The 25,885-nt window shown below is 46.5% G+C and overlaps 1 long non-coding RNA gene across 1 annotated transcript; it reads right to left on the bottom strand.

Moving 5' to 3' along the window:
* Nucleotides 1-7,138: 7,138 nt before the first annotated feature.
* LOC129736577 (uncharacterized) lies at nucleotides 7,139-23,531 on the bottom strand. The gene is made up of 3 exons (XR_008733372.1): nucleotides 23,408-23,531; nucleotides 12,504-12,795; nucleotides 7,139-8,941 (listed from the first exon to the last, which is right to left on the bottom strand). It is a non-coding gene; the product is annotated as an uncharacterized LOC129736577 (long non-coding RNA).
* Between the last annotated feature and the right edge of the window lie 2,354 nt (nucleotides 23,532-25,885).

The raw sequence follows: 25,885 nt of genomic DNA, 5'->3' as shown, positions 1-25,885 counted from the left end.
GGCGGGGCGGGGCGGCGGGAGCGCGGCGGCACCGGCCCGCCCGGCCTTTATACCCCCGGCCCCGCTCCCGCCCGGGCGTCATCCTCCCTCCGGCGGCGGCGGCCAATGAGGAGTTGGGGCCGGCGCTGGCGGCGGGGGGAGGCGGCGGCCGGGCCGGGCCGGGCCGGGCCGGGGCTCCCCGCTGGCGGGGAGGGGGCGCTGGGGCTGCGGAGGCGGGGGACGCAGCGGCCGACGGGGCCGGGGGAGCGGCAGCGTGCGCCGGGACGGGAGAGGGACCGCGGGCCGGGGGGGCGCCCGCGGTGGGTGCGTGTGCCGGAGCCTTCGCCCGCCGCCGGGGCCGCCCCCGTGGCTGGCGGCTGAGGGGCAGCGGGAGCTGGGAGCCCGCTCCGTCCTTCGGCACCGCCACAGCAGCTCTCCCACCGCAGCCGCAAAGATCTGGTGCCCCGGTGGGCTCCCGGTGGAAGAGCGGCGGGGCCGCTCCCGCTTAAGCCGCCGCATCGCCGCTCAGTGCAGCGGCTGCGGTCCGCCGGCGGCTTCACCCGTGGGTGGCTGCACAGAACTGCAAGAGGGCCCAAAGCTCCACACACACCCCCACACACCCACACCCGCACCCCCACACACCCCCACCCCGCCCCGGTGCAATGCCCGGCCCCTTCGTGAGTGCCGTGAGCCGGGGGGCAGCGCGGGCACCCCGAGGCAAGGCAGTGCCGGTGCCGCCACACCGCTAATGGCCCTTTCGGAAACGCCGTTGCGTGGGTGGGGAGCGCGGTGCCACGGCGGCGGGGAGCCATCCGCCCCCCCGCCCGTGCCCGCAGCCCCTGTGCCCCCGGTCCCTCACCGCGCCCGGCGGGAGGCAGGACGGCGCTGCCCTGCCCGCAGCCCGCCCGCTCGCACGGCGCACAAGATGGCGTGCAGGGGACAAGGACCACGCTGGAGCCTCCCTCCATCCCTTCCCCAGGGACGGACACCCCCGGCCCCGGGCGCACGGGCGCACTCGGCGCGGTGGGAGCATCCCCTAGCAGGAGAAGCGAGGGAGCACCGGGAGCAAGGGAGGACCGGCGCCTCTAGGTCGAGGGGGCTTTCCAGAGGTGGCAAGAAAGGTTTACAGCCTTGGTGCAAGAACAGAACCTGCCCCACCTGCTCAAAACGCTCAACCGCTTGTCTGTGTAAGTGCTCAGATTATTTTTGCTTAGCAAAGTCTTAATCATGTTTTACATTACTCTCCCATTTTCCTCCATTTTCATGGTTGCACTGAATTTTAGATTAGATTATAGGCTCTGCGGGCTAGAGATCACCTTTTGTTAGTACAAACCGCTGTAACTGGGGCCAACTAGGCGCACTGACTTGCTGTGTGATTTTTGCCCAATATTTGCGTTGACAAGTGTAACTGGGACTTCCCAGCTACATTTCTCACTGAGTAGCTGGATCTCTGCTTACAGACCCACTGGTTTGTACTGTCCCTCCAAGCCATACCTAAATAGTCTTTCCAGTTTCCCATTGCAAGCAACGTTCCCATTAATATTTCATTTGCTTTTGTCACGTTGCATAAATAGCCTGTGGGAGGAACGTCCAGCTCCGCTTCTGTCCCAAGGGGTGAGGAACCCAGCGATGCCTCTCCCGACAGAGGAGGAGCAGGAGGTGAAGTGCTGGTTGGAAAGCAGGTGCACTGAGCACCTTTACTGGCATTCTGAACATTTTTCCAGGAAAAGCCGGAGGCTGGAGTTGTGACGGGGAGTATCTTCAGGCCCCAGTGCCATGGTCTGACATGGCCCTGGGGTAGCTTAGAGCCTCCCCTTCCAAAGTGGCAGAGGTGGAGTCACTGCTCCACACCCCCACCCGCCGCCGTGCCTGCCGTGCCCGCCGCGCTCCTCCACTCTTCCCCGTGATTCCGTGGGGCCCTGTGCCTCCCCTATGTGCCGTGTGCCGCAGTGCCCTCGCAGCGCAGCCTTCTCATAGCCTTCCCCGCCTGCCTCCCAATTATCGGTTTCTGAGGTGGGGCCCAAAACTGCGGAACCCATCATCCCGCCATTGGTCTTGGTGCAGCACGTGCCAGCACCCGTGGATCTTTAACAAAAACCACAGCAAAATTGCTTTGGGATTCAGATTGTTGCAACCACCTTGTGCCTTGGTGGTCTCAGTGAACATACTGGTTTCCCCAGGCTGCCCCTGCCCCAGTGCTGGCTCCCAGTGCCCAGACTCCCACTCGCAGGGTCGTTATTCTACGATTGCAGATTATTTTCCCTCCCTCCCCACATTCACAAGTGAGTTTAACCATGGGGACCAGCATTACACCCAGATCTTGCGTCTTCTAAGCTTTCCAGACTGTTACATGGGTTTGTCTTCTTGCCTGCAGCTTTTATTCCCTCCAAAAAATGGTACAATTAGAAAATTCAGATAATTTATAACAATATTTACCAATTCTGTGTGTACACACATCCTGTAGAAATTTGCTGGATTTTTTTTTCCCCATTGACTTATTGCATGCCGCTAGTCCCATCACGTAGCTGAGAGTGCAGCACTTAACCCGCCTGAACATCATACACCAGGGGAACTTTATTTAAGGTTGAGGCTTTCCTAAGCGAGGAACTGAACAATGTCATTGCTCCTGACCTTACAGTGCGTTCTCTGCAGTCTGATAAAATCAGGTTGGACTTGATCAAACCTATTGGCCACTTAGGTATGAGAGTCATCCTTAGATGACCTTAGATTAACCAAAGTGTTAATCCCACAGTAAATAGGAAATCAAACTTCCAGTAGTGGGGAACTGGCAGGCTGAGAACAAGAGGAACCAGTACATCTTCTTACATCCTTTGCCTCCTCGGACCATTCTCTCCATTCTGGCTGGGACTGCATGCTGGTGTGTTAGGGAACGGGAGCGTGAGTGGTACGACACTGCTCTGCCTCCCTTTTGGCAGAAGCTTCCTGGTTTGTGTGAGGGGACCTTTACCCTTGTACACTCAACTTTACTGCTAAAATAAGCCTGTGGGATCCATTCAAGCCTTGTCAAGATTCAGCAGCCAGACTCAATGATGGCAGGGTCAACTTCTTGAGGACCTTCCAAAGCAAGGACCAGGCTTCAGGTTCCTCTAGATACCTTCACCTGTTGGAGCAGAGAGCTCCTGGTGCCTTCCATTAGAGATACGGTTTAGTGGTGGACTTGGCAGTGCTAGGTTAATAGTTGGACTCAATGATCTTAAAGGTCTTTTCCAACCTAAATGATTCCATGATTGTGGAGGATGCTCCATCTGTTTGCCAGGGGCCTCAAGAGTACAGCACCAGCAGCTCATCACCCAGGTCCTTCTCTGTCCCAGCGCCCTCACACCGCCCAGGGACCACAATCTGTGGCTGCGAGGCAGGAGTCCCGTTGCTCCCAGCCCCAGCCATGTCTCCAGCAGAGCATGAGGCCAGCGCTGGCTCCTTGCTGGTCACCTGGGAGCCTACGTGGACACTGGAGAGGAGGTGCAATGTGGTCCCCAATTAAAAGGTTGTCAAGCAAGCAGGCAGCTGCATTTGATGTTTCTGAACAGTCTCGGGGCATAAACAGCGAAAGGAATGTATGACAGCAATCCCGGCTGGGAGGGAAGAGGTCTCGAGTGAGGTCTGGTTCTCAGAGAAAAGCCTAAAAACTCTTCTGGGGGCTGAGGGGGCAGAAAGAAAAAAGAAAAATGCCTTTGGCCACTTAATAAAAGAAAAAATAACCACAACTTTAAAAAATAAGAGTTAAAAATAAAATAGAAAAACACTATAAGCAAAGGATTAAAGAACATTTCTCTCCTTCATGTTTCCCCTCCCCACCACAAAAAAAATTGTTGTGGTTGAGTTTTTTATATTTCAGAATTTCAAATAAAGTTGACTTTTAAATCTTCCCCCAACATCTGGTTTGTAATTAAAGGAGCAGTAAATGGGAGGGAGACAGAAGCCGCCTCAGAAGCCTGTCCTTGATACATGACTGTCCAGCAATATAGCTAGATGAGCGATACCACCCCCAGGCTCCAGCACTTACACAAACAAAATCCAAGCTGTTTTTGGTGGCAGCACAAGCCATTTTATCTTCCCCCTAGAAGGAAGCTGCCAATTATCTTGCTGCAGTTGGGGATTTGATGCTAGTGACAGACACTGAAGGAAATATCTGCATTATGAGGATATGGATTGTCTAATATAACTGACCTTGCTGGTACCTTAATTGTGTTTCGTTTTACCTGAGGACAATCTGCCTCGAGGGGAAAACGATGCTAACAGCTGCTGTTTTCTTCATTGCTCAAATATTAACAAAAAGCTTTCTGTAAGAGAAGGTAGGAAACACGGTTCTGTGAAGGTACTCAGGCTAGAGGGATTTGAAGACACTATGGAAATACTCAACCTTCCTCTTTTTTCATAAATGAAGTGATGCTGTTAATGTCGCCATGCTGCCATCACTAAGCTGACATTGAGAGGACAGTGATGCTGCAGCTCAGGCCCCTGCTCCGTAAGTACGCAGCAGCGGGAGGGCCAAATGAGTGCTCCCGCGTGTTGGGTTCTTCCCCATCTTTGCCTGCATCAGCCCATCGCGGGGACACCAGGTCCTCTCCAGGGAGCAGCCTGGCATTCCCAAACTCGTACAAGTCATCCGAGAGCCTCGATGGGACCGTTACGACTTTTGTTATTTCATTACAGATTTCAGCTGGATTTTGGCTTGTACCTCACAGGCTGAAGCCATTTGCTATGACAGATTTGCCTGTAATGGAGTTATTTATTGATCTCCCCATGTCATAAATAGGAAGCTTTGGCTTCCTTTGGCATGAGATACTCGGCAGTCTGTTTCCTACAAACATCATTACATGTTGTAATTCACTGAAAAAGATACTCCTTGTACAGAAAGGTCACAGTTATTAATTATATTGAATAGCAATAGTGGCTTTCAGCGAGGCAGAGTCGCAGCTGCACTGCGTGCAGATGTACATGCAGATAGGTGAGCAGTTCTGCATGCGAACAGAGCAAGGAGTGAGGAGGCAAGAGGAGGGCAGCAGGAGGAAATGAAGCTTCTGGAGCAGTGTCTACGCTCCATGCCTACCTCCAGTAAAGTTCAGGCAGGACAGAGACACCTGCAGTTTGCTTAATGTCCCAACAGGGCTCAATCCAGGAGGCTTTTGGAGAGCAGAGAGCAGGACCAGGTGAATCGCAGCCACACATACTTTGTTATGGCCACACTTTGCCTTGCTCTTCTCTGCTGGTGCTGGAGCACGTCCAGTCCTGCAGGAACATGGTTCAGGGAGCTAAGCGCTCAGGAAAATACTTACCTTTTTCTTCTTTCTGCTCACCAAGAATTTTTTCATGCCCCTGTGCGAAGGCCAGCTTCCTCCATGAAACTCCTCTGGTTCGGAGAGGCAACAGGCAATTCTTCCGGGCTGTCGCTCAAGACCTTTCACAGCCCCTCTCCATGGCACCCTGTCTACTTCTCCCTCCGTTTTCTTCAGGCCCCACTGAATTCCCACTTCCCTGGCCTGCCCAAGCTGCAGGTAGCTTCTGCCAGAAGGATTTTATTGCAGCTTTGCTTGCCTATGCAAAGGAATGGCAGGAATTATTGAGGAATAAGGTGCAGGCACATCCTGGCCGCTGCAAAGCAGATGGCAGCGCAGGAAAGGGGCAGGTGGAGCGTGGGAGGCAGTGGTAAGGAAAAACTGTGGCAGGGAATGGGGGAAGGAGAGCAAACCAACAGAAAGCTGGCTAGAAACAACTGGGCAGAGCAGCACCTGAAGAAACCAGTAGGAAAATTGCATTACAAGGAAATAAGCCACACCTGAGCTGGGTGCCTGCCTCTTACAAAAGCGAGAAGGAGCAGGACAGCTCCCAGAAGGAAACAGTGCTTCATTTCTGTGTGGGGAGTACGAAGGGGCAGGGGCAAAGGAAAAGCAGCACTGACCAGAGACCTGCTGCTCTTTTCTGAAAGTGTGCCTTTGGCCTCTGCAGTCAGCTGCCCTGCTCGTCCCCAAATGAGACCTGGCAAATGCCCACCGTGCGTGAAGCTTTGGAGGGACGATGCTGCAGCACTGGCTCTCAGCAGATATACCAGGCTGGAGACTGCCCATCTTTGCTGGGTCATCACCCAGGGGCAACGACAAAGGGCTGTGCTGGCTGACGAGGTCGGAGAAGGGGAAACGCGGCGGTGCCTGGGGATATCCCGCAGCCAAAGCTCCTCTTCAGCCCCGCTGTCCTCGCCGGGAGCCAGCGCTCGCCGCAGAGGGCAGTGGCGGCTGGGGGGAGTCTCCTGCAGAGCCCGAAGGGAAGAGCGGCACCAAGCTGAAATCATTACCTTTTGCAGGCTGAAAAATCAAGCATGAATCTCATTGTTTTGAAAATATTTTTTTCCGGTTAGGACTTGGCTCTGTTTACTGCAGAGTCAGACAAAACACAGGGGACTCAAAACCAGCATCAGGCTCTAAGTACTGCAAACATAAGTGATCCCTAGCTGTTGCCATACAGGATTCTCCAAATACATCTGTTTTGCTGCTTTCGTGACATTTGATTAAAGTCTCGCTATCCTGACTATTAATTAAAGCACTTGGAGGTGAGGCCCAAATTTCACTTCCCCTCCCAAGTTTGCCAGCTCCATCCTCCTCCTCCTCTTCCAAATATGTTTTGCTATAAATTACTGGCACCGTTTCTGTTGATAGTCAACATAATCAAACATTTGTAAGCATGCTGTCTCTTCAATCTGTTCAGTTGATGCACTTTACCTGATCTTTCATTAAAGTAATCAAAACACTTGCTGTGCCGCGTCTAATGAATGTTGCATGTATGATTAAGTACTTTCATTCATATTGCAAGTTTGATTTAATGTAATCTGCCTTTCAGACAGCCATTAGCCTAGCTCCTGCGTGAATTCGATTAATTGGCTGAATTCTTCCAGATGTCCATTAAGTATTACAGGAATTTCTATGTAAAAACAGCAGGGACCATCTAGCGGAGAAGCAAACAATGATATGTTATATTGCTGCCATGACTTACAAAAAGCTGGATTCATTTTCATTAATAAAACATCTGTACTCCTGCACAGCTGTGCATCAAGATGCATTTATTTTATATGTTTATTTCTCTTATGACTATAAATAGACAGTTAAACAGAAGCACAGTATGTTCAGTTGGAAGATACACAAGCAGAACTGTATCAGAAATGAAAATAGCAATAAAGAATAGCGGAGTTGGGATTTAAAATAAGCACTGGGTGTTGTAGCGAACAAGGCAGTGACTCCTATGGCTGTGTGGTATTTCTTAGTGTAAAGGCACTTTTCTTTAGACCATTATGAATCTGCAAAACAGTCGGCTCTCGGGCTGAAATGTCCTGTGCCCAGTTCATGTTTACAAGGCTCATCGCACCTTTAAGTGGGAGCGAAAATGCAGTTCAGCATTTTTAAATGGCATAGGGTAAAGTGAAAAATTGCCATTAAAATAAAAAAGCCTGATAAAGTTTTCCTTAATTCTCAAAATGGGGGTTTTCTCCCCCTCCCCACCCCCCCTCCAAGCTGTACTTCAGGAACGAGTAATTTTTTTTCCTAAAAAGCAAAGCCCCAGAGCCTGCTGTGCCCAGCCCCTGAGGGGATGGCGGTGTTTCGGGGGATGGGGCAGATGCCTCCACACAGGGGTGTAGCTCCCCTAACTTTCCACTGACCTTCTTAGATCTAAGAGCACCTTTCAAAGGACCGTGCAAGATGCCAGGGCCTCCTCACCCCTTTCATCCCCCCTCCCCTCCCAGTACCCTGTATCCTGGGAGATGGGAACATCCATGGGAATGAGCCCATGGGGCGAACTGGAGAAGCTTGGCAGGAGTTTGACACTGACCCCGTGGCCCTGAACTCAGCTCAGCTTCATTTTCCTGAAGATGCTGTACGTTCCCTCGGAGTCGGGGAGCTGTAGGGCTAGGTCTATAGCACTAGGTCTATAGCACTGGGCTCTGCTGAGGCAGAGTCAGAGGAGGGGAGCAGAGCTGCAGCACTGCAGCAACAATGCAGCTCTTCCCAGTGATGCTCGGCCAGGCGGCTCCGGCTCCCCAGGGCACCACTCACTCAGGGAAGAACCAAATCTTGCTCTTCCCTCTCCTCCCCGGCTCTGTCTTTCCCAACTGCTGCTCAACCTTAGAATTGTGTTTAGTCCTTGACGTACCACTCCCCTGCTGGGGAAGTCACTGCCGCTTTCCACCATGTCAGGATTTTACCCACTGCCCCATCCAAATTAGCAGGACCGGGTACAAGCCAGTTCATTTTCAAAGGCTGTTTAGTAGATGTCAACTTACAGGAGACAGCTGAAAAAACATTGTTCATCAAAACTTGAGCTGTACAACAAAAGGAATTGAGATTTTCTAAACTGTAACTCCTGATTTCTTCCAACAGAGTCACAACGCTGGCTAACAGCTTGCTTGTTTATGTACACGTTCTCCTTTGGTTTCACTTCTTTCTCTCTTTCCTGCTTTCATTGCTTTGTTCTCTGTTATCCCCCTACAGCAAACATACCCGCAGAAATCCTGTGTTATTATGTTATATAATAGATTAATCATACATTATCGATATCAATTGTTACATGATATTATTATCTACATTCTCTGTATTCTGCTATGAATAACACTTGAAGAAAAATTTTCTACCATAGTTGTGCTGCGAGACCTTGCTCCAGTACCCAAATAACCTTATAAAAGTACGTCCCTATCACACCATTGCAATGTCCTCGTGCCAGTGACAGGGGAAAGCAGGACACAGGCGGTTGATGACTACCCCGATCCCTGCTGCAGAGGGTTTCTCAGCAGGGAGGGCAGCAGGCTGACTGGAGCACGGGAGCGTATGCAGGACGAGCAGTAGGTGAGACAGGCTTTCCTCGGCGCACCGCAAGCAGCCTCGGCAGCAGCATCGGGAGAAACGCTTCACCCCTTTGAAACGAATTGGCGATCTGGCTGTCCATGCAACAAAAGCAGTTCCTAGTTTTTCACACAGAAGAAAATGGTGTAAATACCATGTATAGGTGGCTGATCTAAACGTGAAATGCAGGGAAGCAAACCGAGCCCTTGCTAGTTTCCAGTGCTGTTTGTTTTTCAAGGCAAACGTGGAAAAGTCACATCTTCTTTTGAAGCCCAAGAGACTGAAAAATTAAATCAGGGGGCTTTGTTATTGATGTTTTTCTAATATAAATGTTTTGAAATCCCTGCCTTTCATGTGTCTCTTCTTACAAATAAGCAGAAATGTGTGATGAATCATCTTCTCTTTTAATTCCTTTAATAGATTCTTATCTCACCCACTACCGTCTAAACAATTTTTGTTTCTGTAACAATCCCTTCCTCAGTGGTAAATATTGCTCTCAGACAACATCTTTTTTGGAGGTTCATTATGTTCGTTCTGTGGCTGAGACTCATTATACTCAGTTATTTATTTAAAAGAACAAAATGACAGCAAATGCCTGCATTTATCATGTCTCCCTTTACACATTTATAAAATATATTTCGGCAAGAAGGCCCAGCCGCTCTCACGGTTTTGAAAAAAAAAAAAACAGCCATCCTTCCTTCCTAGCCATCACTCCCGAGAAAGGAATACTTAAAGGCGATGGTGGAGTCTAACCTCGCTGGCTAAATGAGGCTCCACTGACGCTAATGGGAGATTTGGCAAAGACAGGAAAATAACTGATGAACTATTTGATTTTTTTTCAATTACAAAATAAAGAACTTTGGGAATGCTTATGAAGAAAGAAGCAAATGAAAAGGCCACTGCAATGTATGGTGAAATGATCTATGTGGAACCAGCCCAAGAAATAATGTGGATACCTAAGGACAGGCTTGAACCTTCCCAAACTACCAAAGTGTCATCCATCTCACTGAAGAGGTTGCCATAAAAGTTCACCATTTTTCCGCAAGAAAAAATCCTCAGCCCTTTAAACCAACATTTCACTAAGCCAACATTCACAGGGTGGCTTCTGTTCATATTATTCCCATCTCCTAAACCAAACCCCCAGTCCTACAGCGACACCCGCTTCTGTTCGCACCCGACTGCATCTGGCCCTCAAAGGAGAGGTGCTAGCTGGCCCACAGGCGTAGCAAAAGGTTATTGAGATACCTGTATAGATTATAATCAGTGTAATTAGAACAACGGAGAGGAGCTTGGCCTCAGAGAGCTATAAAATGCATTTTTAACTAGGCCATTGATATAATACAGACAAGATGAAAAACAAGAGAGGAGGGCAAAGGTTCGGCTGTGTGGCCATTCTGGGAATGGACTGAAAAACAAGAACAAAGCTATTCAGAGCAGGCTGTTGAAGAAAAAAAAAAAATCTAAACCGAGCCTAGAAGATAGGAAGTAGAAATACGACACGGTAGCTTACAAAGCAGAGGTCAAAAAGACATTGGTAATTAATGATGAAAAGATAAAGAACCAAGCACTTAATTTCAAAGAAGTAGTCGGGGAAGGCATAATGGTGCTGTGAGCAGGAAAAAAGATTTTGCAGAAGTAAATGAAAATGAGTAAGATCTCAATAGGGGGAAAATGGATAATTGAAAAAGTAGAAGAACTGTAAATTGCTGTAGAAATTCACCTGGAACATAAATCAGTTATTTAGGACTGAGGGTGAAATACGATTTTGAATGGATCCATTTTTTCAAAGGGACCTCCAGGCACACACTGCCAATTTTGCTCTGATATTTTTACACATGCAGGTTTTGTGCCTGGAAAATACAGGTGAAAATGTCTTCTGTGTTTGGAAGTTTAAAGACTACTTTCTGAAATGCAGACCAATGGATTGTACTTCTTTTTCATCAAGTGATGCCTACTGGAACAAAAGGGATAGGAAGCACAAGCCCAGAAAAATGGAGAATAGCAGATATTTTGAAACAGCAGGTCCAACCCTGTTAGCATCTTCCCTTGGTTTCTTTTTTGTTTTCTGAGCTTCATCCTCAGATAAGCAAAACTAGATCATGCAGAGTGTAAAACAGCAGTGGACAGCCTAGACCCGTACAGCCTCAGTTATTCTCCAGAGTTTTAACAAAAGGAGTATATCTGAAAGAAAAAATATATTTAAAAGGCAGGGCAAAGGTATGGCTTTCCCACAGTCACTGGTGCAGGAGATTGTCCCACCACCTCCACCAGCAAAAGATGAGGAAGAGTGAATAATTTATATTACAGAATTGTTTCCGTGTATTTCCCAGTTAAGACCCTTTTACTTCTCTTCAAGAACTTTATGAGAAGACTCTTACAAAACCCCATGGCCGTGTTAAGTGGTATCTTAAGCAGGTCACATTTTTCAGAATAGTCAAATCTCACCTGCCCCTCTCTTAGCTGAGTCCCCTGATGCTGAAAAGCAGATCCCCGGTACACACGGTGGCAGACCCCTGCACAGAGGCACACAGGGCAGTGGAAAATTTATCTGCTCTTTGGAAGAAGCTGCCACACCGGAGGTTTGATGTATTATGTAGTAATGCACAAGCTCTTCCACCAGACAGTGACTGCTCCAGCCCTATCAGAAGGATTAATAACGGCATCACCCCAGTACTGCAGAGCCAGCTCAGATGCTGTAATTCCCAGGGGCTGGACCCGCAACAGTGAACTTTTACATGAAGAAGTAATCCGAAGTGCTGTGGACTATAAAATAGAGCAAGGCTCTTCTGGGAGAAGATCAGTGACAGATCCACTTGGTACAGACATGGGTCTCGGGCAATGAAGGAGGACATACGTGGTAGCTGCTCTGGGTAAAGCTGACCTGGTTTAGCAGAAAAAGACAGCCATCTCTCAAATACTGTTTTTCAGTAGCACATCCAGGTGTGGATCTAGGAAAAGAGAGTCCACAATGTTCTGCATTTCAGCAGAACCTGGTAAGAGTATATTTTCTGCCACCTCCAGAAACCAAGCAAAAGAAATCCTAACAGCTATAGGTGTTGAGTGAAGGCAGAAAGCCCTTAAACACTGTAAATCACCCTGGGTGCATCCCCTTCTGGATGCTGAACCATAATCCCTGAGCTCCCAGTGCTCGCGGAGACTTAATCCCTTTCAACAACGGGATGAGCTGGCAGCTGTATCCTTTCAGGATTTACATAACACCCCAGTGCACATGTCTTTCAGGAGGATAAGAGCTGCTCACTACATCCTGAATTCACATTTTTTCAGCCATTCAGTTTGTATCTACATCTCTCTCTTCAGTGGGAAAACCTGAGTTGAAAGGTTGCCCTCAGCCCAGCAGGTTGCGAGCTTCACAGCCAGCTCAGCTCAGCAGAAATCACTTCTGTACACTGTGTCCTGGACGCACCCCCTGCCCCAGCACACACCCCATCTCCTGGTGGCCACCTCCCTGCGACCCTGCCAAACACACCTGGCCTTTGTGTCCTTTAAAGGTACCACAGCAGGAATGTGCGAGAGGCTGCTTGAGCTGGAGGCAGTTGCACGGGGAAGGGCAGCAGCTAACTGGTGTCTCTTGTGGCAAGCGAGCCAGGGATGCAATATTATTTAACCTTGCCTCGTCCTTTATTGGCCTTTTTATGTGCAGTTCTTCTGTTGTACCCTTACCTCAAGTGTGATCTCCACCGCAGAGCTCCACAGTTGTGCTCCATTGATGCAGAGCTACAATAAGCCGTGTTTCAGTTGTGTCTGTATGGATACTCCATCCACTGGAATGAAGCCTGCTTTGAAACAAAACTGTTTTCTGGTGAAGTTTAGTTCCTCTGAAAGGGGGAAGCAAGCCTGACATCAGCTTTCCTCACTTTAATTACTGTAAGTGTTTTCTTCATGCCAGCAATCTCCCATGGAAGCAACAATCAATTCTCAGGACAAGGACAGGCGAACGGCTAACTCGTCTGAACTGAAAAGGGAAAAGAGCTACAAAACAGAGAAAAAAACCCTACAATGAAAATTAGCCCAACCTTTGGTTGTCAGTTGATATCCTTGCATCTTCCTTTCCCCATCAGCTGTGTTTCCTTGCTCTTCTCCTACAAGCCCAACAGCTGCTTCATCTGCAAACGGGCAGGTTCACAGAGCTCCCTTGGCTCTTCTTCAGCAGTGCAAGGCATTTGTCTCTAGCTGCAAAGACTTTCTTTTATTTTGCCAGGGACACATTCCAGCATTAACTGTGGGGTTTTCAACACAAGTTTTAATGTCATGACACTTGCAAATCGACAGCAGCAACACTGGAAAGTCCATACACACGGGGATCGTCCCCCAGACCCCTGTTTAGGAAGGCAGGGCTATAGCAAGAAAGTGAGGAAGAAACTTGAAAATGTAACAACATGCAAAGCAGACTGGGCATTATTAAAGTCTGTCCCAAAAATTCAATTATCTTGCTGTGTCTGTTTGTTTTTACAGTTTGCATTATAAACCTATTCCTTATATTGCAACATGTAAAAACTTGTAAGAATTACAGATATCAAAAAGCAGCTTGTTCTCTTTCGCTGCCTGCTTCAGTTACTGTTCAAGCAATTAGCTCTACTCTGCTGAAAATACAAATTTGGCACTTGCATGCTAAATACCTGATGCTACAATGATCAAAGTTCCCTAGATCTGCTACCAGAGGCATTGCATTAAACCGACTCAACCAGCAGAGGAAGAGTGCAGGTACACCGTCAGCAGCTAGACCCAGACACTTACTGATTTTATGCAAACCTGGTAAATGGGGCAAGGTCAAAATCAGCGTTATTGTAATCCTACAGGAAAACACAAAATGTCCTCATCTCATTTAGCTGCTGCTCAGTTGAACCACTGTCTGTGCTTGGGGACATGCCTAGGCTAGAAAAGTGGTATTTATTTTCCATCCCTTGTTCAGTCACAGGTTTCACCGCAGCATCCTACAAATGCCTGGAGTAGTGAAACCACACACAGCCAGGTATCTGCTGCCGGACAACACTTCTGAGTAGGCAAGACCAGAGAAAGTCGAAAGGCCCAGCACCTCCAAGCCCTTCTCCTGACCACAGAGGGGATAAAGGCTCAGCTGGTTGGACAATAAGTGCATCCCAACCCCATTCCACCTTCACCTCACCGCTGGGAGCCAATGCACCCAAGGGAGTGTCCTCCCAGTGCTTTGCCTCAGCAGTTCCAATACCTGCCCAGGTCTTTGCTCAAGGACTTTGGTGCACTTAAAATTGAGGGAAGATCCTCCACAGACATTTTTGTAGAGGAAAACCAAGCAGAGCATTAGCTTGCTCAAGATAACCAGAGTGGGATGCCGAGCCAGACCAGAGGTTTATTCAGTGCCAGACCAGCAGAGCACCTGTGGGGTGCGTGCATCACTTACAGTAATTAAAGTGAGGAAAGCTGATGTCAGGCTTGCTCCTCCCTTTCAGAGGAACTAAACTTCACCAGAAAACATGCTGCAGCCTGTGCATGGTACCCAAGGTGGGCATTGCTGGCCTCCACCCCAGCCCCCTGCCTCTTCAGGACGAGCCACCCATGGAGCAGAGAGTGAGATAAAAAGGGAAAAAATGAATGAATATTCATATTTCAGCTTCAGGAGGGCTGGGGGTGTATTTAGATCACTCAAAAATACCATGGGCTAAAACATGCTTAGAGTAGGTACACGCTAGGGCACAGCCGGGGTGACACACGCAGAGAAACCCAGAGCTCAGGACAGAAACACAGCCAGTAAATGACAACAAAGGTGAATATGCAATGGGTCTGTTTATCATTTCAAAATACTGTCATAGAAAAAGAAACACAAAAGAAGAAGCGTTATTTGTCCCCCTCATCCCCCCACCTCCCCCCAAAAGGGAAACGTTGGCTGTCAATTGGTATCTTTCAGATTTAGATTTATTTGGAGGGGTGGTCAGCAAACCAAAACACAAACAAATACAGATTTTCATCTGGCTGGAAATCTGGTTTTATGTCCCATAATACTCTCCCTCAACCCTGAAGTAAAAATATTTCTGGTAAAATAAGAGCTGCTGGGATTGCTAGGGAGAATTTTGTGGCAGGTGAATTCCTGCTAATAGCCCCTTCCACACAGTGTTATGGAAAGAGGTGAAAAACCACTGCTATAAGCACTATGGCCATTTAATCCTTAACATGGGAATGTATTTCTGCTCTTTTTCCCTCCCTAGATTCATTTTATGTTCCCATCAGAAGGTTAATTGTGTTAACAGGAGTTACGGCCACAGGGGAAAGATGTGATTGAATGCTGAGTGCAGTTTTAGCTGATAACCTCCGAGTGAGTGAAAGGGCACAAAAAGGGGCTGATCTCCTCTAAAGGGGTTGTCAGTCATTCAGGAAAAAATGCAGCTGTGGGAGAAACAGCCTTATCTCCCAGGACACGACGAAGAGAAGCTATCAAAATAATCTTGAAGCTACACTCATCCTAGGTTCTGTGACTGTGCCTGTGGCTCTGACAGCGGAGCTAAATGCGAATGACTGGCTTTTTTGTGTGCATGAACAAGCAGAGCCTGACTCGATGCACATTCTTGAAGACCAATTAGATTGCATGAAAATGTGTAATTAACAACAATAGGCCCCAAATAATTATACCTTTAAAAAGCTGGCATGAAATCTTGACATCTTTTAGCCTGATGGCACAACTCCTGCTTGCTGAGCTAGGGACACGATTGCATGCCAAGGTTTTAAGGGTAAGAGTAGCAGTGAAATCTTTCCCGTAGATTTAAACTTAATCAAAAATGCCTATAGTGGGTCTGCGTGAAAAACAAGGACTTCCCTCTCCATTGACCATTTTGGCCTGTGTCTGAACTCATCCTGCAAAATTACATAGGATTTATGGTAAGTAGCTTGGAGAAGAATGGGTGGGGTTGTTTAAAGATTAAATATTGCCGTAAGCTGCAGCTGATGAGAGTGGGTGTTTGTGGCAATGTCTGCACCCACAGAGACAGGACAAAGGACTGAGGTACGTTTCTGTGCTAACATATGAGCAGTGGAGTTTGCATCTGGTTGGTCTCAAAGTTTCACTGCAAACTCCAGAAGCAGAAAGCCTTCTCCTCCCTCGCACTCCAGGACTACCTTAGAAATGTCTTGGGAGCACTCCAGAAATGGTTTTAGGTGCTGTTACCGGCTGCATGGCAGTTACCCTTCTCTACCTTGTCAATCGAAGGGATTCTAAACCTCCAGGAACCAGCAGACCCTTCCTGTTCAGACTCTGGTTCTGCTGCCTTTACCATGAAGATCCATTTCTCATACGCAAAGCTAAAAATACAGATACTTGTCTAGTTACTGCTATAACGTTGCTTCTTGCAAGAGGAAAAACAAGTAAATGGATAAACAAATGTTTAGACTTCTGCTTTAAAACACCCAGATATAAACCTGGCTATCTTTTCCCCCAAAGCTTCTAAGTGCAAAAAAGTTCTGCAATATTAACATCAACAGTACAACTTGAACAAAACAACTAAAATGCTTATTGACTTGGTAGCAGGGAAAGCCAGTTTGAAATATTTGATCCTAACACCAGCTAAGCAAGTATGTGTAAAGTGTAAAGCCTGCACTTGTTGATTTCTGAGATAAAAATCAATAAAACTGTCCATAACCTATAACTCTTTGGTTTACCTCTCCATAGAGATCAAAAGAGAGTAATTAGATTTCTGCCTGACTAGCAGGGGTAGAAAACTGTTTCATTTTGGATCAAAACCTTCCCAGTGGATTACACCTTCTGTCCACTGCCTATCAACACTTAACAATTGCTTCTGTATTTGACTTTGACAGAACTACCAGAATGTTACTATCTAATTTTCAGTGTAGTTGATACAGGGTTTTGAAGCTTTATTCTAGTGTCAGATTTTAAAATTAATTCTTCCCAATTTGTATTTTACATTTTTACTCTGCTTAGTGTTTTCTAACAGCCAGCCTTCCTAATGTAATAAATGATTAAAAAACAAAACAGCAATACCCATCCGACCTCTAATTTACAACAAGCAAAAAAACCCCTTAATCTATTATTGATGATCCAGCCTTTGGATTCAGATATCACTCTAAACAAGCAGTTGTCTGCCTTGGATTGTCTTTGCATTTCATATTCAAATGAGGTTGACACTGTTGCATATATTTTCATCTGATGACATTTTAATATCACCAGATGCTATAGCCTAGGAGATAACTGCTTCAAATACAGCCTCCTTCCCCCTCTAAGCACAGTGATATTAAGGGACAGGCAGAAAGCAGGTCATGTTTTAAATAAACAGTTTTATAACACTCGCTACTATCACTGTATTCTCACATTTTAACAGTCTTTCTATAATAATGGCTTTCTAAAGAGAAATGTCACTCTGCATTTTGATCTTCCTTAGCTCAGCAGCTTTTTGAGCAGGCTGAGAGCATGAAATATCAAATAACAAATAGTGCTCGCAACAACTTCACATGCTAGATAGAGATTAATCTATCGGAAAATATGTCACAGCTTAAGTTCAAGTTCCGTGTAATGAGCTGTGTTGATGGACAGACACAATAAATTTATGTCCTGATGCAGAGGACTTTGTCAGATGAAGTCCAGATCACAGACAGCCACCCGCAGCCTCCCAGCACCTCCTGGTCTACTCAGAGAGAGCATTTGGGGGCATTTTGATTACTCACTTCCTTACAAACCTTCCCATTCTCAGAGCTCTGAGCATTTTAAAAATAAAACCTAACCTCATCATAAAAGAACTAGAACTTGCAGTATTTGAACCTGGCCACAACGTATATCTGTGCAAAAGTACTACGTAAGATTTGAGCTTACCTAGGTGTATGCATTTAGATTGAAACTCCCTGGGAGCTGGAACATTTTTTTCTCTATCTGGGACAGGATAAAGCACCCTAACCTCTAAAAAGGGATGTGTGGCTATCTGTTCTTGTTTTGGTTCCCTGTGGTTCCCCTGTCCTTGCACAACGCCTGCCTGCAGACAGATGTGTGCAGGCTCCGAAGGCTTTATTATCTCTGTGCCACTACAGCCCAACAACAAGAAAAGCCTCAAATGATGGCAGAAGGCTGGAGTTACGGAGGGTGTGTTCTGCCCCTCTTCTCCCATTGACCACTACAGGGACACCTATGAAAACTTCTCCGTAAACAGGCTGGTTAAGTAGTCCTCCCAGGCTGCAGGCCCTCTCCTTCCTCTACCAAGGGAATTGAGGAGGGTGGTGGAGGCAACCAGATCACCTAGGATACTCCGCAATTCTCCAAGGCTGTCGTACCCTGACCCTAGAGGTGCCCCAAGACCTTCCAGTTTTGGAGGATGAAATCCTCCCTTGCTTGATCACAGCAGTCCAGAAGAAGAGCAAGTGTCCCATCGGGGTTCATCAGACCAGAGCACAAGGTGGAGACCCCCAAGTTTCAGACCACAAATCTACATTGCATGACAGCCTGGCATTGTGCTGCACAAGCTCGTGTGGCAAAGCAAGACAGACATCTTCCTCCCTCTGAAAGACAAGCAAGCTAGAAACCAGAGATGTGCCGACATGGATATACTGCTACACTGCAGCTCACTCACACGGCCCCAGCTCAGGCAGGGTTTTGGCACTGCACGCTCTGATGTGGGATTAATAGATCCAGCATCTCTACTTAGGGAGCTCTTTCCACTGGGAAAGTTTTTGGGTGTTTCCATGGGGACAGTTTGGCTGTGTTCTTTCTGCCATGCCTGAAATGGGGACAAATGTCAGTGCTCACCCCCAAAGGCAGAAAAAGGGCTACCCTCTGTGCTTGGTGATAATTGTGCTCAGCATGCCCACAAGTAACATCACCAAGCAGCAGGGAAATGCTCGATTTTTGTAAATTCATATATAAGATGCTACAATTCTCCCCACTTCCCCACGTGCTTTGTCCCTGCCCAGACTCACATCTGCTCTCCAAATCCCGACAACATTTTCACTGCGGAGCCCGGCCACCACGTCAGCTGCTGTACATGCCCAGGTGCTGGTTTCATACACCTGAACAGTGGACTCTGGTGGCTTCAAACAGGGATGTGATTATGAAATGTGGCAGTAAATACTGTAAACTCAAATACACACTATTGGAAGCCTTTTTATTAACCTCATGACTATCAGCTCTTTTCCCTACACTATTCTCCATTTTAAATCAGAGTCAATTCTGTCTGTGCGTTTATTCTTCCTCTAGTGAAACATCTTTTTATCCAGTCTTTATCCTTCATCAGTTTCCATTAAATCCTGCTCACATGCATTAGCATTAAAACAGAGACAGCAGAGATTTTTTTTGTGTTATAGCCACTGAAGAGTTATATAGGTAGAAACAACTTTACGCTCAGGTCCACAGCACAATTTCCATGTGGCAAAGCTGGTTTAAGATAGTCCCACCCTTCTTTAATGCAACTTACTGGTTCCACCCATTGGATTGATCAAACTACTTACAGAAATGTGCCCTAAATTGCACCAGTAAAAAACTGGCATAAGTCCTCCAAAAAAATCCTATTTTTAGAGAGTTGCTGCACTACCTTAAATAGTTGTATTGCCCCAGAACATCTCAGGTGGTTAAACTGAATGAGGAACTCCACAGCTACGTTCACCACTCAACAAATCATTACATGAAACAAACCCACATTTTATGCAATGTGGGTGTGCCAGAGGGATCCATTCCTCCGCTGCACTCAGAATCAAGTCTTGATTCTGACCATTTGGAGGACATTGAATAGACAGCCAGGGGTGGGGGAAAGGCAAAGCACTTGTCCTCATGCCTAGTTTTAAACAGCAGTTTGCATGCTTTCCTGAGCTGGGACTAGTGACTTAATTGTGAAATTATTTTGTATTTTGTCCTATGGGAGGGACAATCACATTGTTAGGTAACCTTAGCACCTAAGGAGGACAGTTAGATTATAAGTGGCACCATCTTAGCACGAACCCATTGTTCACCTGACATCACTGGAAAGGCATTTGGGTACTTCATGTTCCCTCCATTGATTCCCATGTTCTGGTCTCCGTCACTGCCCCCCGTTCGTCCCCTGCCTCGTTCTTCTTTCTGCTCTGGGAAGGACGAAGCTTTCTGTCTTTATTAAAGTCACACCAGTCAAGAAGTACTCCCTTGACATGTAACAGGCTGAAACTTAACAGACTTTGAAGAGTTAGCAACTGCACCTTGTTCTACGGCGTGCCATGCTCTCCAGTCTCCCTTTCAACGGTGGGTGATTATGTGATAGATCCATACAGTTCCCTTTTCCATAGGCACCCTGGGTTGTACGGCTGGCTGCCTCAGCCTCACAGGCATAGGAATTGCACGCAAGCTGTTTCCAGGCAAGCAGTGTTCTTAGACCTTTCTCTATAGATGCCAATTAGAAGATTAGCGTCTTTTCTCTCCCTCTCTTTGCTATTAAATAGTCACACAAAACCCAAGCTGACAAATTGCTCTCTCTATGGTGTGGGACAAAGACAGACAATAGATCAACATCATTTACTATACTCAAATCCTATTAATCACAGATTAATGAGAACATGTCTGGGGGGGAGAAATTACCAGAATGTGGGCATATTGGCTTGTTACTCATGTAACATCTGCTGTAGCTTTACCTTTAGTGTCATGTCATCTTTTATCACATTGAAATAATGTTTGCTCCAGAAACATAATTAAGATAATGGGTCCTTCCTTTAACAATTACTGAGGTACGGTACGATTATATTTCTTGGCCATTAGGTTTTAAAAAAATCTCTCTTAACTACTTTCTGAATGTTTCTATTAGTCATTATGTGAGTAACGAAGATGTATTTGTAGGCATTAATAGAAATTTATTGTCTTTTTACTATTAATTATAATTTTTTCAATACTTCTCTGACAAATTACATGTGCAGAAGTAAAACTAGAAGTTTAGCTTTTAGTTTTTTAGCTTAAAGAACTCTTTCTCCATTGGGAGTACCTATTACTAATTTTTCATCAATTAATATTACAACAGTATCGGAGCACGATGTTTGTTTTGCTAAACGTGCACTTTTCTGTCTCCTTAAAATAATTCTATAGCTGAATTGCTTATCAATTTTATTCCCTCGTTTTCTTTTCTGCCAGTGCTGTCAGTAAGGAATATTGCTCAGGTCAGCAGCCTAGCACATATATTGTCTCAGTGCATTTAACAGCCTACCCTGGCTCGAATCTCCTTTTTTAATTAATTCCTCCGTTTGCCTTTAAGACCTGAAATCTAAAGTTCTGGGTTTAAGTAATTAGTATTCTTCACGAGGCCTCCTAATGCCGTTATCCTCAATATGAGGGAAGCTGCTCCACGGATAAATAGCAAAGCAATTACAGCTATAATTAGCCGACAAATAAAGAGGGACTGCAGTCTATACGCGGGACCGTGTATTTTAAAAAATTAATTGGCCCTTGCTCTTCACGTCCCGGGTACTTACTGGTCTCTGCTGGAGAGCGGCAGGATTAGCGCGGGGCCAGGCCGGGATTAGCCGCCACCGCGGCGCTGCCGTTACGGGGCGTTTCAGCACCGCGGGGCGGGACAGCTCCCACGGGCGCCGCCCGGGCTGCCCCCGCCCCGCCCCGCCGCGCCCCCCGCCGTGTCCCCGGCCCCGCCGCTCCCCCGGTCCCCAGGCCGGCCCCGCCGCGCTTTCCCCCGGTTCCCCCCGCCTCCCCAGGCGCGGGTCCCCCCGCCCTTGCTCCCCCCCCCACCCCGTTAATCAGCAGGCTGGAGAGCGGGGCAGACCCCCGCCCCGCCACGTGTCTTATCCCTGCCCCGAAGCGCCTCAGTGCCCTTTAAACCTGGTTGTCACTCCCAGCGCGCGCAGGGGGACCTCGCCCGCCCCCCGGGCCGGTACCGCCGCCGCCCCTCCCTGCGGGTCCAACATCTCCCGGAGCGCCGAGAACGGTGCACAGCGGCCATCGCAGGGAAACACACGAGTGGACAATGTTAAGGCTCCTACATCTTAATTTCCAACCTTCCTTAGGACTTCCATGCCCCAGCTCTGCATTACAAGTGCCTCTGCTTGCTTGGGATTCGGAGACCGGCACCCTCTTCCCCAGGTAGGCATGTTAGCTATCTGTTTGGAAAACCGAAGGAGGGATTATGTGTTTCTGTAATGTGTTACACCATGTTTTACACCCTCATACGACAGTTCAGCACATTCACCCGAGACACTGGAAACCAGACTCAATGCTTTTACCTGTCCAGGGAGAGCCCACCCTTCCCTGCCCTAAGAGTGTCCCTCACCATCTGATGACAGAGTCCGCTGTATTGGGGCACTCTCCACTCCTGTAGAAATGAGGTCCCTGTTCTCAGAATATTCAAATACTCATGAAGAAGGCGGGAAGAAGGAGATCAACTTTGTTACTTGGTGGCTAAGACAACCAGAGGAAAATTTAGCCACCTGTTCCAGCCCCTGCTCCAAGAATGGTTCATATTTTTCCATCTAACAGTTATTCCATGAAGCACCTTAAAGCAGGGCTGCCTACAGGAATATTTCGGCCAGACCACAAGAAGTGTAGCACACAATCCCATATTTCCTACCTATCTCTGAGGAAACAAGTTCAGCACAGTGGCATGGTTCTGCCTGAGATGATGGCATGCAGAGATGGAGATGGTGCACTGCATCTTCTTCACCATGCCTCAGTGAGATTCATGGCTTTCAGTAAATTGGATACAAATCGGTAAAAAAAAGTTAACTGGAAGCATGTACAGACAGATCTGAATCCTCCCAGAGGGTCTGCTGCTATCTCACCTACACCCGCTTGGCTGATCTATTCATTCAACTACCAGCTGTGAGAGCAGTGATAAGGCTGCCAGAGCTTTTTGTATCTGGCAAAAGGGAAGAAACCAAAAAGTGATTCCACTGGTATTAAATGTGAAACCTGGCTTGAGGATTTCAGCGCACTCAGAGTATGTGGTGGCCTGAAGCCACAGGCTCTGATTATGTGAAAGCTTAGCCATGCATTACTATGCCCTGGCAAGACTGAGGTTCTTCAAGGTATGGCCAGAAAGAAATCTTCAGGTATGTTGTGGACATTGAAGTCCCACAAAGGCACCTTCAAAGTAGGGAGACTTTGGGTACCAGCTGCACAAAGTGGTCTTGAGGATTAGATTTGGACTTAGGTGCCTCATTTCTGCCTAAATTCTGCATCCTTCTGTGGCTTTGGTCTGTAAAATGGGGATATATAGCCTTTCCAAGTGACTGTGAGGATAAAAGTATTCATGGTTTGGAGGTAATGGTGCTAAAATTCTGGTAATGGGGGAGCCAGAGATAGCTGACAGCTGCTTACTCACACTGTGCTTCCTTTCTCAATAACTAATAGCATGTCTAGGCTTTGATGTTGATGGGTAGGCAGAAGAGTGGTCTTGATTAAAAGCATTAATTTACCTCTCTCAGATAACAGATTCATATACACGGGTCTAAATCAGGAGTAACTCCATCAAAATAAACAGCTCTCGGGTAAAACAGGTGTAAAAGAGAAGAGAACCAGACCCTGCATCTAGCAGATCTATGACAAGGTAAATAGGCAAACAAAAGGAAAGTGAATTATTGTTATTATACGTGCACGTTACATTCAGTACCATTAAAATGTAATGCTACAAAGAAAATACCTTTCAAGCTTGCAAAATATATGCAATATGGGCTGACAAGGAGTCATCAGAGCCTGTGACTGTTTCCTTTGTGTATGTTGCCTTCATTGCAGCGTGGATGTAAATCAGGAGTACTATCATCGGCAGAAAACTGGCAGGATAAGAAAAAAACCAGCACAGGTCTGTTAGCTCTAAGGAAATTAACCAAGACCCATTGACTCAAGAAAACCTTTAGAAAATTTGAATTACATCTTAAATGAACATTTAATTTCATAATTTGTCACCTTAGATAATAATGTTAAGAGATCTATGGAGGTACAAACCATTGCGTTAATTACAGTAAAAGCCATCAAATTAAATTCAATTTCTGGAATCAATAGCATTTCTCCAAGTACCATCCCTAATGATGGCCATACCTTTCATTTGGAGTTTTATTAATGCATATGTTATATCTGTCACCTTCTTCAGTTGCGAGCAAACTCACTGTATGTTAATTCACACCTGATAACAATCGTTTTTCTTGTACTTACCTTCTAAACCTGATGATAGGATGTGTCAACACCTATAGGGTTTTTTGTTTTGTTTGGGTAGTTTGTGCAATTTTTTTTCTTTTTATTTTAACTTTGCTGCTAACTGACAGTTTCCAATTATTTTAATTATAAGAATGGACAATAAAAACAAAAAACCAAAAATAAAACTTCACTCTCTTTGCTGCAGTTCCACGGTAACTTCTAGACATGTTGGGAAGTAACAAAATCTGAGCAGAGAATCTTTTAGAAGTTTTTGTTTTAGAGATTGCTCTTCTCACTTCGAGGGGAAGTTCTCCCATGCTTCCACAGAGATAAACGATACCAATCGTTATTTACACACACTTCCACCCTCCTAGTAATCTGCTTACATTGAGTTTAGACCTAAATCTCTAGAAAATTCCCTATCACACCAGCCCTCCTGTTTATCCCATGTTTTCATGCTGCGTATCACAGTCAAAGCATCACCTCCCTCAATAGACACTCTCATGACAAACCTCCAGAACACGCAGAAGGTTGCTGTGAGTGCATAACACCTCATGCTAATTTCCAGCACATTTCATCTCAGCAGTCTTGCCTCCCTCTACCCACCACATCATCAATGACTTTTCCAAAGCAACATAATCTTAATTACATTTTAACTTCATCACAGAGGGAAGCAATATCTTCATTAACTGTTGGGAGGCAATTTTCAGGTCGAGTTGCAGGTGTGTTTTTTCATGGTAACTTTTTTATCCAGGCAAGGCACAACTACAGCAACGTATTAGAAAAGCGCACTATTTTGCTCAGCTCTCAGTCATCCTTTAATAGATTATGAAACTGGCTAGGGTTTTGTTGTTTGTTTTTCTTTTTTTTTTTTAATAAAAAAGCACCTTTCATGTCACAATAACCGACTCTAGGATCATATGGTCAGGATGTTCCTCCTCACATCACCAAATGTTAAGATCCTTAAAAAAAATAGGTGTGTAACTTAAATCAATTGGTTAAACACCTTCCATGCTCAATGGAAGACAGACATCTTCGGAGACAACTCACCATAGCCTAACCCAGACCTTCCAGACAGCCTGTTTGGTCTCTCTGTGGCCCAGCTGGGATCACAGGCAACTCAGTCTAGGCGTGATGAACCCACCTTTAATCTCTGTGGGTTTTCCCACATAATGGCTGTTCCAAAGGAAACTCCCCTTATTTTTACTGCAGACCAAGAAGCCTGTACAGGCATGAGCAACATTTGGTGTCCATAGCCCACCCCTGACCCTAACCTCACCCCAAAGTCCAGCAATGCCACCACTGAGGGAAGGCTCCCCAAGCAGAAGAGATGGAGAGGGGGAAAGCTGACAACCACGACCCTGAAATATAAAAATATTACATTTGAGGTGGGAAGGCAACTATTAAGGTACGTGGAAGTGTTACCAGACACAAACAGGGAACTTGAAAGATGAGACATGACAGGAACACAGAACCTTTGTCGGCTTATGAAAATCTGGGGGCTAAGGGAGCAGAATCCACCTTCAGGTGCCAAAGGCTGCCAGGACATCTGCCCAGCAGGCTGGGGAGGTCCTGCACAGAGGGGCCATCATCGCTTCACCTTGCAGCATCAGGCAATGCAAACAGTGCTTGTCTGTCAGGGGACAGGTTGTCTGTATCAGTTGCTGTCTGCTCAGAGTTATCAGGCTAGCAACATGACGAGCTACCTGTATACACATACCTGATCACAATGCAAGAATGTTTATACCAACACATACCATTTTTCAAGAACGCCCTTTGCATGTACTTGCATGTAAAGCATTAGACAACGTTCTGGCTATCAGTACTGTTGCCATCAAAGCACTCGCTCTTATTTTTTATATTAAAGTACATAACTGTAAATGACTACCTGGACACTGCATAAACAAAGATACATCTTTCAAAGTATGTACTTACATATACTGTGAGTTAATCCTGTTTCCTGTGAAAAAGAAATTTAGAACTGGGC

This window comes from Falco cherrug, chromosome 7, assembly GCF_023634085.1.
Source record: "Falco cherrug isolate bFalChe1 chromosome 7, bFalChe1.pri, whole genome shotgun sequence".
In the NCBI taxonomy this organism is placed as follows: domain Eukaryota; kingdom Metazoa; phylum Chordata; class Aves; order Falconiformes; family Falconidae; genus Falco; species Falco cherrug.
The sequence above is the reverse complement of the archived record's forward strand: the minus strand, read 5'-3'. Positions and strand labels throughout refer to the sequence as shown.